The following is a 15,881-nucleotide window of genomic DNA, read 5'->3' as shown; positions in this document are numbered from 1 at the left end:
GGTTTTAAAAGATATTGTTGAGTTAGTTGTTGCCCTTGTACATACTGATGAGTCCATCTCATATCTTGAAAGCAAAATAGTTGAACACAGACAAAGGTACCAAGAGCTGTTTTCCTGTGTCAGACTTCTACCAAAGCATCACTTTCTTGAGCACTAGCCTCAGATGATAAGGTATTTTGGCCCTCTTTCAGCAGTATGGACAATGCGATTTGAAGCCAAACATCGTTTTTTTAAGCAAATTGTCAAACACACCAGTTGCTATAAAAATGTACTGTTGACTTTGGCTTCAAAACATCAGCTGATGATTTCTTTCCACATCAGCTCACCGTCATATGGTAAATGCAACCTAGATGCACATCATGCGTCCCCACTTCCAGTTGATCTACTGAAAGAGGGCGTTTGTCAAGCTATTAGGTCAAAACACCCTGGTACATGTGAAGTATATCTGGCCAAAAACGTGTCAGTTATTGGCATAACCTACAGTGAAGGGATGATAGTTACTCATGGTTCAACATCCGGATTACCAGAGTTTGCCGAAATTATTCAGATGTGTGTTATTAATGAGAACCTGTTTCTCATTGTCAAAGTGTTGTGTGGGTGGTACAATGAACACTACAGAGCCTTTGAATTAAGTATGTCCCCTTCAAGAGAAATCAAGCTTCTAGCACTGAGTGAACTCTGTGACACTTATCCGTTGGCTGATTACATGATTGGCCCAATCCGAATGGTGACCTTAAAAAGACATATCATCATAAAAGGTTGGTTAATTAGGAGTTTTGATTAGTTTGCAGTTTTGTTCTTACTTGACTGCACTTTTTGTTTTTGTTTGGACATAGGGCTACAAGACAGATAATGTGCAGTGCTTAACACATTTGTTTGACCACCCAATGTAAGGTTTAATGTAGATCTGCCCTATATTAACAGTATTGGTAATTACCAAAATTATTACCACTGCCAAGGAAGTGATGTCTTCATGGTCAACTTAAGGATTTATTGGTGGAAAATTCACAAAAAGTCTTTTAACTTAGAAACTGATTATTACAAGTGTAGTTTTTATTGTAAACATAGATTGTATCATTTAACTTTTTTTTTTTAAATATTATGTCACTTTCGACCTCTGACCTCTCCTTCAACCTCAACAGATTTTTCTAAAGGTCGAAGTGACAGTAATGTTATATAGAGCCATTTAAAACTATGTTTCTTACTGCCATTGGTTATATTTACAAAGTATAGTCTTACAGGGATTCTAAATATCAAATTTCTTTGGCTCTCTGATCTCTTCTACCCAGAGAGTGAGCTGGCTTGGTGGAGGTTTGCACTCTATGTGCTTCCTGTTTATGTTTCTGTAATGGTCAAAGCATATTTGTCTTATTTCTAGTCAAAAAAAAAATCATCAGTGCATCTTGAAACTGGAGAATTTTCACTTGTTCACTTGGCAGATTTTTTAAATTTATTTCACTCAAAAATAACTTGTATTAGGTGAAAGTTCTTCAGTTTTAAGATGCACTGTCTAAAAACAAGTTACTATATCTCACTGAAATGTAACTCTGTATTTTGACTAGAAAAAAGACAAATATACTTGGTAAGATTTTGAGCTTTTGCTGTGAAATTTCAGTTAAGTACCAATCCTGAACAGAAAAATAGATTTTAGTGGTGGATTGTGCTTGATTAATTTCTGATTTCTCAGAGAAGTCTAGTATGCCAGCTCACATTTGCGTATAAAAAGATGACTTCAGTTTTAAACTCCTCACTCCTGTTCTTAATGTTAAAATGTTGGTAATGCACTGAAAAGGAAAAGGACTTCTAAACTTTTAATTCTAAAATATTTCGTTTTTCTTTCTTTTTTTTGGGCGGGGGGGGGGGGGGGGGGGGGGGCTTGTGGTGTAATAAGTTTGTTAAACACTGGGTATGCAGACATAATGTTTATTTTTTTGATTTTTCTATTTTTTCCAATTTAAATTGTTAATTTTCTTGTGGGTAGCTTATCAATCTTTTAATTACAGTGGGGCAAAAAAGTATTTAGTCAGCCACCGATTGTGCAAGTTCCCCCACTTAAAATGATGACAGAGGTCAGTAATTTGCACCAGAGGTACACTTCAACTGTGAGAGACAGAATGTGAAAAAAAAATCCATGGTAGGATTTGTAAAGAATTTATTCGTAAATCAGGGTGGAAAATAAGTATTTGGTCACCTCAAACATGGAAAATCTCTGGCTCTCACAGACCTGTAACGTCTTCTGTAAGACGCTTTTCTGTCCCCCACTCGTTACCTGTATGAATGGCACCTGTTTGAACTCATCATCTGTATAAAAGACACCTGTCCACTATGGAACGCCAGGACTGCCATAATGAATTAATTAAATACACCATTAAATAATTAATTAAATGTGGCAATAATTAATTAAAATTGGAATTAATTAATTAAATAAATAGTTATGACACATGTAATTAATTAATTATTGACACATTTAATTAATTATTTATGTATTTCACATTTTAATTAATTATTGACACATTTAATTAATTAATTATTGACACATTTAATTAATTATTTATGTATTTCACATTTTAATTAATTATTGACACATTTAATTAATTATTGACACATTTAATTAATTATTTAATGATATATTTATTTATTTCATTTTGGCAGTCCTGACGCCTGGCTCTCGTCATGAAATAATTTTATCTGTCAGCCTCACCCATCAAACTCAGGGGGCGGGGTTAACGCTGCCCATGCAGCTTCTCTAACATTTGATTGGTTGCCGTGCAAAGTAAGTCAAAACAGGTCGATCCTAGAAAATCGATTGCTTGTGTAGACTTGGGGCAGCCAGTTATCCCAGAATGCAGATCAAATCACAAGCAGCAATGGTGGTGGTGTAGTTTTAAAATACCCCGTTTTTCTGTCACCAGCTACACTTTTAACAGTGTTTTAGCCGCGAATGTCGCGCCGTATGTCTGGTCAGGTTGTCAACATAGAACATGTTTGCAAAAGTGCTCAGATGTTTTCAGAGATTTCACTAGCTCTGCTAACAATTAGCATGCAGAGTGCACCGAGGGGGTTACGTTAACCGGTTTGTTTACATATTCCACTCTCCGTGTTCCACATGTTGCATTCGCAGATTCTCATTTTCACCGAACGATCGTCTCTTTCCGCCTGGTCTTGTGTCTCTGTGCTTCTGTAACATAAAGAACGAGCTGACATTTTTCTCACGAAACCAGCAATCAGCTCAACAGACCCTCAGTTTACCTGCATGCATCCTCCTCCTCACCTGTCAGCTGTTTAACACCTGCTGCTAATTCAAGAAACACGCCTACGTTACCTGGTGATAGTCACAATTTAACCGGGCAGCCGGTGCTCGATATAACGCAATGTCAGCGCATTTTTCTGCACAAGATAAGTAAATATAGTGTTTTCCCCGAGCGCAGAGCTGCTGGAGCTCGTTTCCTTACAGAGCACTTTATAGGCGAACAGCTTTATCAGCGGCTGATGTCCAATCACCGGCACACAGCTTTGAAACCTCAGCTGAGTTTTAGCTCTCAGTGGTTAAACGCTGGACTTCATTCACTCAGGTTCTGTCTGTCGGGTCACGTTTACTTCGCTGTTTTATTTACAACTGAGCAAATCGGTTTGGCTGAGGTTAAAGTTACGTTTCATAACTGCATAGTTTCACAGACGTTTAATGGTTCACTGGCACATGTGTTAGACTGAACTATCATCTAAATATCATCTGTTTTTTAATAGTTATTCAACTGTATTCTAAGCACCAGCTGTCTGTTAGAATGTGATTTTTTCTCTCTCTCTGTTGGCAGAGGTATAAAAATGCGCAGGAAAATCTGACATGCATGGCGAACTTCACCGACGATATTTAGGGAGGAATAAACACACAAACATAAATGAACCATTTGCCTGTCTCCATAATTGAGAGAATTTTCTCTTCTTATGTCAACACTCTCTCTCTTTTTTTTGCTTTTTTTCTGCTTTTTCGGTCATGTTATGTTTACCTGTCAAAGGCTTGTTACAAACTATGAAACACATTGTGCAGACTTCTGGATGTTAGAAGAAAACTAATACTGCTCATGAATGAGACTAAAGGTGTCATGGTCCGCGGCCTGGCGTCTGAGGTGCTGATGGGATGCCCACTCCCGTGGGCGTGGCCGCTGACTCCACACCTGCATCCCATCCCAGGCGATCACCAGGTGGACCATTTAATCCTGCCCAGCCTGCTGCTCCACGCCAGTCCGTAATCGTCCTTCAGCGATCACTGCTCGGCGTGTTTTGAGTCACCAGCCTGTCCACCTGCCTGTCCAGAATTTGGATCACGATCAACCCCAGCCGCCTCGCCCTTTCTGGAGCTTCTCCCCACGGACCCTCACCCCTCCCTCCGGTTCCCTTGGCCCCGCTATCATCCCTCCCACGGTCCCGCTCTCGGCGTTTCCTGCGCGATTCTTCTCCCGGTCCCTCGGTTTCTCTGGTTCCGTGCGTTTTCTCCCTTCTACTCTCCCGGGACACTCTCAGTTATAATAAAGTTTATTTTTTCTCTTGTACCGCTGTGTGTGTGTTCTGCTCCTGGGTCCAGCTTGTGTGTTGAACTTCGGTTCTTGACAAAAGGCAGGAAGGTGTCCTTTAAAACTAAACATGTTAATAGGACCTCCCTGTTTATATCATAGTTTATGATATAGCACGTGTATTTCAGTAATAGCCTGCTGAGGCCACTATACGTGCTGGCCTCATATCAAATGTGAAGGCAGACTGAGTCTATGTTTAACGTTTTTTATATCTAATCTTCCTTTTCAAACATTTAAACAGCAGCGAGTCTGCAGCTGAGGGAATACAAATTCAAATTGTCGGAACAGGTTTGCTCGTTTCTTGGATTCATTTGGTGATTTATTAAATGTATAACTGTTATTCTAATCTGCTGCTGAGTCTCTTACACTTTTCTTTATGCTGTATATTTTCACATCTCTGGAATAGTTGGCAGTTAGATAGTCAGCTGGGAAACTTTGTGTTAACTCATGGAGCTGAGGATATCGTGGATATGCTGACCTCGCTGCGTGGTGTACAGAGCGAGGTCAGCATGATTAATATTCACAATAAAAATATTAGCCAAACATCATGAAGTCTGTATGTGTTTCATAGTGTCGAACAACCTTTGTACAGTTAAAGCCAGCAGTTACTACATGACAGAAACACCAACGTTATCTCTTTTATGTGTTTATACACAGATGACGCTGATTACTGAACAAAAACCCAAAGATCAGATGTTAAACAGATTTATTTGCTCTCTCTCCTCCTTAAACATGTTTTTAATGTTAGTTATAATTCAGAATTGGCGATTGAAACACGTAGGACACATAAGAACATCAGGAAATAAAACATCGATAAATATAACCTCAGTAAAAGAAGTCAGCGGGGGTTACTACAGCTGTGTACCGGGGCCTGCGCTTTGTCGGTGGGATTGCTTGCGAGGCGAGCGGGTCTATCCCACGCTTTGCCGTGAGACTGGGCAGACATCTCCGAAATCATCGAAACACTTTTGCAAAGAGGCTGTATCTTGACAAACCGACCAGACACATGAAGATTAAACCACTACATTCTCGGCTAAAAAAATATTAAAACGGTATTTGGTAACACACAAACAGGGTTTTTCAAAGCTCAGTTCTGTTAGCTTCCACATGCCGGTTGTTGTGTGCTAGAAACAATGGCCACCAGGCCAAAGCAATGGTTTTGACTCGATCAGCGTTAACCCCGCCCCCTGAGTTTGATGGGTGAGGCTGACAGATAAAATTATTTCATGATGAGAGCCAGGCGTCAGGACTGCCAAAATGAAATAAATAAATATATCATTAAATAATTAATTAAATGTGTCAATAATTAATGAAATGTGTCAATAATTAATTAAAATGTGAAATACATAAATAATTAATTAAATGTGTCAATAATTAATTAATTAAATGTGTCAATAATTAATTAAAATGTGAAATACATAAATAATTAATTAAATGTGTCAATAATTAATTAATTACATGTGTCATAACTATTTATTTAATTAATTAATTCCAATTTTAATTAATTATTGCCACATTTAATTAATTATTTAATGGTGTATTTAATTAATTCATTATGGCAGTCCTGGCGTTCCATAGTCCACAGCCTCAAACAGTCAGACTCCAAACTCCGCCATGGCCAAGACCAAAGAGCTTTCGAAGGACACCAGGAAAAGTATTTTAGACCTGCACCAGACTGGGAAGAGTGAATCTACAATAGGCAAGCAGCTTGGTGTGAAAAAATCAACTGTGGGAGCAATCATCAGAAAATGGAAGACATACAAGACCACTGATAATCTCCCACGATCTGGGGCTCCACGCAAGATCTCATCCTGTGGGGTCAAAATGATCATGAGAACGGTGAGCAAAGATCCCAGAACCACACGGGGGGACCTGGTGAATGACCTGCAGAGAGCTGGGACCAAAGTAACAAAGGTCACCATCAGTAACACACTACAACGGCAGGGAATCAAATCCCGCAGTGCCAGACGTGTTCCACTGCTGAAGCCAGTGCATGTTCAGGCCCGTCTGAAGTTTGCCAGAGAGCACATGGATGATACAGCAGAGGATTGGGAGAATGTCATGTGGTCAGATGAAACCAAAGTAGAACTTTTTGGTATAAACTCAACTCGTCGTGTTTGGAGGACGAAGAATACTGAGTTGCATCCCAAGAACACCATACCTACTGTGAAGCATGGGGGTGGAAACATCATGCTATGGGGCTGTTTTTCTGCCAAGGGGACAGGACGACTGATCCGTGTTAAGGACAGGATGAATGGGGCCATGTATCGTGAGATTTTGAGCCAAAACCTCCTTCCATCAGTGAGAACTTTGAAGATGAAACGAGGCTGGGTCTTCCAACATGACAATGATCCAAAACACACCGCCCGGGCAACAAAGGAGTGGCTAAGAAGCATTTGAAAGTCCTGGAGTGGCCTAGCCAGTCTCCAGACCTCAACCCCATAGAAAATCTGTGGCGGGAGTTGAAAGTCCGTGTTGCTCGGCGACAGCCCCAAAACATCACTGCTCTCGAGAAGATCTGCATGGAGGAATGGGCCAAAATACCAGCTACTGTGTGTGCAAACCTGGTAAAGACCTATAGTAAACGTCTGACCTCTGTTATTGCCAACAAAGGTTATGTTACAAAGTATTGAGTTATATTTTTGTTATTGACCGAATACTTATTTTCCACCCTGATTTACAAATAAATTCTTTACAAATCCTACCATGTGAATTCATGGATTTTTTTTTTCACATTCTGTCTCTCACAGTTGAAGTGTACCTCTGGTGCAAATTACTGACCTCTGTCATCATTTTAGGTGGGGGAACTTGCACAATCGGTGGCTGACTAAATACTTTTTTGCCCCACTGTATCTGTTATGTAATTTTCAAGTTTGAGATTTAATTATTCAGACGTGTTTTTGTGATTGATCATTTCACATTTTTTTTAAAGTATAGTGTTCTTTTCCATCTATTTCGCAGATTAAGGATATACAATGGCCCCGGCAATTCTCAAAGTGATTTTGGGAGACAACAGCAGTCAGAGGCTGACTTTTCACTGTGGACTTCCAGGATCCGTTATTGAACTTATTGAAGAAGTGCAAAGACAGTCTGGCCTCAATAATAGCAACTTCCAGCTTCAGTTCATGGATCCACTATTTGGGAATGAGTTCATGAGCCTTACTTCAATGGATTAAATACAAGATAGGGGAACAATCAGAATGACTTCCCTGGCTGAAGGCTTAACTACACAGTCTGCTGAGGCTGATGCTTCATGCAGTTTTGGTCTGGATGATTCCACCTCCCGGTCCAGTGGATGTGTTGATACAGACATACTCTCATCACCAGAATTTGAGGCATCCTGCTCATCAACCTCTAGGGCATTGTGGCCAAGGGTTTTCTGTGTTCCTCAGTTTTCCTTTGATGCATAGCTAAAACTTGAGCGAGGCAATGCAGCATACAAAGAAAAGGGCACATTGCTTACTCCAGATCCTAAACTGAAGTCGCAAATTCTTGAAGGCCTCATTCAAGAAATTGTCAGATACAAAGTTTATGTCACTGATAAAGACTTTAAAGAATGGAACTCCAGTATGATCATAAAATCATTGCAGCAAAGGGGGATCCAATGGCATTTTAATCCACCAGCAGGATCTCACCATGGAGGAAGCTGGGAGAGACTCATCCGCTCAGTGAGAAAAATTTTGAACGTCACAGTAAAAGAACAACTGTTGGATGAAGAAGGTCTCCACACCTTGCTGTGTGAAGCTGAGGCTATTATAAATAGAAGGCCTATCACAAAGGAATCTTCAGATCCCAATGACCTGGAGGCTTTAACACCCAACCATCTCCTGTTGCTGAAGATTAAGCCAGAATTACCCCCAGGAATCTTCAACAAGGATGCCCAGTATGTAAATCGCAGGTGGAGACAAATCCAATACCTTTCAGACCATTTTTGGAAACGCTGGTGCTGGAATACCTCATGCAGCTCCAAGAGCGTCAACGATGGACTACACCTAGGAGAAATTTCCATGTTGGTGATGTTGTGCTGATCGATGATAGATGACACAGCACCCAGAAATTCATGGCCACTAGGAAGAATCGTAGAGATCTTTCCAGACCAGAAAGGTCTGGTGCGTCAGGTGAAAGTAAAGACCAAGACCAATGAGCTTTGTCGACCAGTTACAAAGCTGTGCCTTTTGAAAGAAACTGAAGATAATTGATGCACTCTTTGAAAGTCAAGAACTAGTTTCCTCTGAGGGGAGGAAAGTGAAAGAAGATTTCTTTAAGATAGTTGAAGTTCAGTTAAGTGATGTAGCCATAGACCTTGTCATTTAAGTTAAAGATTTTGGAGTAATTGTTTCAAAGACATTGATAACAATTAGGGGCCGGTAATGTAGAAGCCTACATGCAGTTTAATTTGAAATGTATGCTTTTATTTTGATAGTGCAGAAAACAGGAAGTTGGGCGAGAGGAGAGTGGAGCCACATGGTTTTTTGACCTTGCAATCTCTCTTCATCCATTTTGAATTGAACTTTATACGTTTTTGTAATTTGGAATTCTGTTGCTGTGTACCTGTTTGGACTTTTGAAGTAAATATTGAGAAGCTATCAAGGACTGCGGTTTCGTTTTTTGTTTTTGTTTTTTTTGGATATGGAAAGAGGGACCAAGCGGAGCGTCAAGCTAAGGCTCCATTAGAAGGAAACCTACAGAAGGCATACAATTTGGACATGGTTACAGTAATTTTGGTTATGTTGTGATGTCCAACCACTGTTTTGTTTTGTTTGTTAGTATAAGTTTTTGTGATGTTTCACTTATAGAAGGAAGCCAAAACGAATCACATTTTAGGGCTCTTGGTTTTGTGTTTGTGGGTGAAAATGTTATTTTCAAGCTTTTCTTCGTCACATTTTAATATTTGCATTCCTTTTGCCATAGTGCTTTACGGCTCTTACATTAAAAAAATAATGTTTTTAAATTACCCGAGGAATTCTCACCTTTTACCTTTGGGCCAGTATTCCTAGAAAATTCAGCGTTAACATTTTCATAGGCCCTAGAATGTTGAATTAAGATCCAGAAGTTGTTTGTGTTTGGTACATTTTGGAAGAGATGCATTCAGATGACTCATGTATAATCTGAACTTCTGTTACAACTTCCAATTGTATGCTGTTTTGAAAAATACAGGTCATTGTTAAAAATGTTTTTGCTTGTTGGTTTGATTGAAAGAAAAATATACAGTACATACAGTGTGTGTATATATATGTTTGTGTGTGTGTATACATATATGTGTATATAGCATAAAATTATCTTGTCAATCTAACTCATGGTAGTCAAATAAAATTAACATAAAAGAGCTCTACATTTTACATAACCAGTTAATGTCTGATAAACAAGTAGTTTCTATAAATATTTGACATGAATGAAAAGGATACAAACAACATGAAAAAATCATGTTCATGTTACAAAAAAATTTGTGTGCAGTTATAACATGAAAAAATAAGGTTGACAAAACATAACTCAATTGCGTGCAACCAATTACAATAATTTTTTTATGATTATCCCCCTGATTATTTTTTTCAGTGTAGATTCTGTAATCTGAAAGGACAGATTTCCACCTCCCAACAACACAAGTGAAATACCAAATTGATTATTTTTTTAATCCAATGTTTGAATGAATTGTAAAAGTAGTGAAAATTATATTTTTGTTTTTCTTACAGTAAACCTTTTTTTTAAATAGGTCCTGAAAGCTGAATCAGAGGAGTCTTTGCATAATCTTATTTTGCAAAACAGCACAATCTTCCAAACTGCTGGATGCCTCAGAAACGTCAAGCCTTGTGAGAAACAAGCATTTGTGGAAGAGTACCTCAGATGGTACATCCTTGAAAGAAACCAAAGTGTCATTCAACGGTAAACTCATTACTCCTTCTAAATTCAGGATGGCCAGTTGCTCATCACAGCAGTACGGAAGAGGATTAGGGCCACTGGGGAAAAAAAAAAGAATTCTGACTTTAATCTCAGAATTCTGACTTTATTCTCAGAATTCTGACTTTTTTCTCAGAATTCTGACATTAATCTCAGAATTCTGACTTTAATCTCAGAATTCTGACTTTTATCTCAGAATTCTGACTTTTATCTCAGAATTCTGACTTTTTTCTCAGAATTCTGAGATTAAAGTCAGAATTCTGACTTTAATCTCAGAATTTTGAGGTGGGCACCTGCAGGCTTCCAGCTTCAGTGACAGCGATGTGTCCAGTTTGGCAGGTGGAGAACTAATTTACTAAATATGGTGGATATAAGTGACTTTTTGCGTGGCCGAGGGGTCCCCGAAGATGCTATTTTATTAATGGAAGAGCAGAAGGTGAGTAACAAAAAGAGAAATAGTTTGGTGTCTCCTATTTCTACAGGAAAACAGTTACGGTACAGTTACGGTTAGCATACTTGTTAGCTTATAATGTTATATAGGAATGAACGTGTTTCACGATGTTACAGTATACTAGGTGAATTGACGTTTTAACTGTTGTTGATCGCAGGATCATCCCAGATGGGTTCGTTGCATTTTATTTTATTGTTCTACTATTTCAGAGTTTTTCAAGGCAGTTAAGCGGAGCTGTGTTACAGATGCTAGCTGACGATCCCCTCACAACATGTTAGCTAACACAAACTAATGTAGTGCATGTAACTGTGTGTATACGTTAGTGGTACAGTGTCGGAAGAAATGAGCAAACTGTTAACTGTTTATAATGTCAGAATGACATCATCGTTCTCCTGCACTGTGTAATGTATGTCAGCTCAAGAAGGAAATCATATCTTATACTCTGAGCTGCCCAGTGCACTTAACGCCTACGTGTGGAAATGGTAGGCTACACTACAGTCAACTACCGGTAAAAAATAAACTTAATACAGTATTTGATTTTTTTTTATAGAACAATAAAATAAAAAGTGCTGGCTGAGGAGCGCTGCCGCGTTGAACTTTGACCTCGGAGTGACGTGACGTTTGTTCGCACAACCAATAGAAGTGCAGAAAGTCGCAAATCAGGCATATTGATAGGAGGTCAGCACCAACTAGTATCATTTTATGTTGATCATAGTAATAAATACAGTTTGGTTGGTATCCCCCCCCCCCAATTTGATTGTTTTTCTACATTCACACTACCATTAAACAGAAATGTTTATATATTACTTGAAAAAGCTGAATATTGTGATATTATCAATCAGTTATGAAACACATGTCAATCCTTTTAAAAGGCCATACATTAAACTGCATTTACAAATGTTATATTTTTGATTGAATCATAAGTGGTGTAAACCTGCCTACCAGTAAATTGCAATATAAATTTCTGTGTTTTGTTGCCAGACATGTGCATAGTATATAAAATATAAACTGACCAGCTCCCTGCTCATTGTTTTCTGTATCAACCTTTACTCTTAATATTCATGGATGGAAACCCAGGCACCAGCATATGATATGCTAAGTGCCCGGGTTATCTGTGGTATGTTTCAGCAAACCATAGTAGCATTAACAATTCTAGGTCTTGACAACAGCATGTTTCTATAAATGTATCATTGTTAATATTTAAAGTCGTTATGCCTTTTGGGGAGCTTTTAGTGCAATTATATTAAAGCAAAGCTATTATAATCATTTACCCATATGAAGGTCCATCACTTAATTATTAATGTATTTCACTTCTGTTAGTTGTAAGATATTTTAACTGGTTTTCATGTAAAATGACCATGAGTCATTGCTATACTGATTCAGTGTGAGCTGTTGTACACAAGGCTCCTTTATATCATGAATCCTAAAATTATAAGAAACATACCAAAAATATTTTGACTTTTATTTGTAGTATCCCAGCAACAATGCAACAAAACAGTTCCTGCAAGTGGAACCAAGTTATTGTCACATTAAGTGCAACATGTTTTACATTTATATTTGTGTATCTTTATGAAATGTTTGAAATTAAAAATAAATGGTATTCTTCCATGTTACTGAGCTCATGTGTGGCAGTCTCTTGAATTCTGGCATGTTCAAATAGATAAGGAGCTTGATGAACATATTCAAAACAACAATACAAATGTACTGTGTACAGTAACATTTTATTGGAAAAAGTTTACAAGAAACCTGTTCTTGCCAACGCCAATAACATGGCTAAATCTCATAACCATATAAGCTGCCCTGTAACAAGAATGACTCAACTTTTAAAACAAACTTATAGATCTCATACAGTCTTGTTATGCATCAGTATACATCAGTGACTTACTGTAAAGATCATGAACACTGGCTATTGTGGTATCACATATTCCTTCAGTGTCATCTATGGTATAGAAATAAAAACAAGTGTGAATGGCTGAGAACATACACGCATACAAATAAAAATGCATAATTTCTGGCAGTAACAAGACATTTTTTCAGGTGTTAAGATTAATACTATATCTGAGAACATGACAATTTGGCATTACAAAAGGATGCCTGAATAATAACAACACTTGACCACTGCACTGAACTGTACAGTCTTTATTTCTGATCTCAGTAATGAATAACCGTCTTCAAAACAGACTGAATCCTTTAAGCAGCTTGAATGAATTTGATGGATGAATAACAGGTATGCTTAGAAACAATATGGCATTAAGAAAATACTGGAATTTTAAAAAATATTTTCACCAACTTTAAATGGAACCTTTGTAATCAACAACAAATGCCAAACTTTGATACCTTAACCTACCTTAACTAAAAATTGCATATACTGTAAAATATTTTCAGACATGACAAATGCTAAAGTATAAAATTGTACTTATTCCTTTTACAATACAGTGTTGCATAACAGCATTACTTTTACGTTATAACTATGTTCAGTTTTAGCCCTGACCTAATAAGAAAATACCATCTGAATGAATTAGTCTTACTACTAATTACTTACAAAAGTATTTGACTGTGCTGAGCTCTCACACCACACATGGTGCATTAAAGAAAGTTTAAGAGCAGTTTAATTATAGTTTATAGATCTTTAGAAATCTTTCTTCATGCTTTTGCTGAAGGTTTCTAAGTCTTACAGCTGGAAAGCTTGGATTTGGTGAAGACAGCTCTGGATATGGTAGTAAACAGTGTACCCGTTCGTTTTGTTTTGTGACTGTATCATGTAAAACTCAAAATGATAAAAGAAAATGAAATATTAGCCAAAACTGGACTTCTAACAGAGATGAGAAACTGCTCTCTAATTAAAAAAAGTATACTGTATAAGTTCAAAATACATAAAAACACATATTCCTAACATCTCTTTACAGTTATGCTCTAGTGTGCATGAGCAGTTCAAATGTAGCACATTGCTGTCAGAGTCTAAACAATGTCCATCACCCAGACATTTCTTTCAAGAACTGCATTAAATTCAGAACGAAAATCTGGGAAGTTTTCATAGCTGTTAGCTATCTGCAGAACATTCCCACACTTGTGTCCGACTGGTCTTCTTGTAAACTCTGTCATATCTTGAAATTCCACATAAATACTGTTTGTTACTATAAGGTCAGATCCGGTGCAGAAACGCATAAATTTCTGAAGTTTAACCCTTTAAGACCTACCATAGAACCAAGTCCGCCAGAGCTTATATTATATTTTTACATGCTGTGGAGCCATTTTTGGGAGCATTTCAAGTTGCTATACATCAATACAACCATTATAGCCCAGATTTTAATAATATGTATTCATTAAGTGCGACACTTTCAGATTAGCAGTTGACCACATTCATGCACTTGAATTGTTTATGAGCAAGTGCACATGCAAGAAGGACAGCACTAATTGAACAATGCGCTTTACATTTAACTTTGAAATAACAGAGATAATGTTTTTATTAGCATTTGAACTTTATAACAATTATAGACATGAACACCAAAAACTGATGCCAATGTATTACTTACTAATCAATTACAAAAACAATATGTGTTGGGTATAATGCATTATAAAGTATTCACATTGGCATAACCACATTCGATTTTTCAGTGTTTAGTTATGTAACACAATGCTGTACTAAAATCTATTACATAAAAATTTAATTATGTGACATCAAAATTTTACTGTGTGTTTCATTTTTTTTGGCAATTTTACAGAGTAAAGAGAAGCTTACATAATAAGTATTGGGCACATTTATTTCTTCAGAGAGTAATAAAATAACGTGTTGAATTACTTAGTTAAGAAATGTAACAGGTAATGTGTAATAGAATACTTATTTAAATAACAACTCCAACATTGCTGAAAAATTTGGGATACCTAATTTTTTTTCCTCTATTAAATGTGATTGTGTCTTCAGTCAGCTCTCTTTCTGCAACCTGTAAGATATACAGGAAAAATAGACCCCCCACCCACCTTCCCCCCAAAAAGGCAGAAAACAAAAAATGTCAAAACATAATGGCAACCATTTGCTTTTGTACGCATTACACACCAATAATAACTTATTTTCGTAGCTCCAAAAAAAAGCATGAACATTTTAGTTATGAAACATTAGCTCTCCTATCACGACTTGTCTTTTATATTTACTACCCATCACATATTATCAAAATGGAGCACATAAGGCATCAATAATAACAAGTAGTCTCACCTTTGGGTTGAGTGTTACCCAGGCCTAACGTGTAGTAAATGGCTGTAGAATATAAAATAATAATAATAATATAAAATTCATCTGATGGAGAAAGACAGTCAAAGTGAGAGGAACGATATGTATACAGTAACATCATCTCAAAATCTCAGATTCTGTCTTTCTTTGACTTCCTCTTATTACTTTGTCTGGATGCGGTTGTCAAATCTCATAATTTATGATTGTATTCTGTTTCTTCTTTTCTTACAGAAGAATGCATCCCAGGGCTCGCAAAATTTTAAAATCCCTGGTAGCCCTTCGGGCAGGCACTCTTTAGTTTTTGGTAGCCCGAAATAAATTTGAGTAGCCCGAATAAAAAAAGATTATTTTTATTGTATAATATTGTAAAGGAAACAAAACATCAATCAAAAAATTGTTAAAACACAAATTACAACAACTGTGTAAACATTACAATCAACTCAAATATCTGGTTCTAATTAAACAGAATTTTCTGTGAACTTGTTAGAACTGTGTAGAACATGAATTAGTCTGTGTCAGATCCTGAATCTGAAATTTCCACTGAAGTCTCGGATGAGAAAATGCCACTCGACGTTGAGGGCATAGCATCTCCTTCATCAGCTTTCTCTTCCTGTGCATTGCCCTCCATTTCACTGCTCTTTGTTCTTGTTGGGGTTTTATGATCCAGGTGTCTTGAACCTTTTCCAGAAAACATCCAGAAACGAATCGACTTGTCAGGGCAAAAAGATTCAACTGTTTCCCC

General features: G+C 37.4%; 1 protein-coding gene and 1 long non-coding RNA gene across 2 annotated transcripts in view; both read left to right on the top strand.

Moving 5' to 3' along the window:
- LOC309701829 (butyrophilin subfamily 3 member A2-like) overlaps positions 1 to 15,881 on the top strand; it is a 329,790-nt gene that overhangs the window by 82,484 nt on the left and 231,425 nt on the right. The gene's annotated exons all lie outside the window — the stretch shown is intronic.
- On the top strand, positions 2,349 to 5,111 carry LOC309702910. The gene is made up of 2 exons (XR_014275788.1): positions 2,349 to 4,095; positions 4,612 to 5,111. It is a non-coding gene; the product is annotated as an uncharacterized lncRNA (long non-coding RNA).

Source organism: Aulonocara stuartgranti (assembly GCF_965226115.1).
Source record: "Aulonocara stuartgranti genome assembly, chromosome: 3".
In the NCBI taxonomy this organism is placed as follows: domain Eukaryota; kingdom Metazoa; phylum Chordata; class Actinopteri; order Cichliformes; family Cichlidae; genus Aulonocara; species Aulonocara stuartgranti.
Note: the sequence above shows the minus strand (reverse complement) of the source record. Positions and strands in the feature narration are given on the sequence as shown.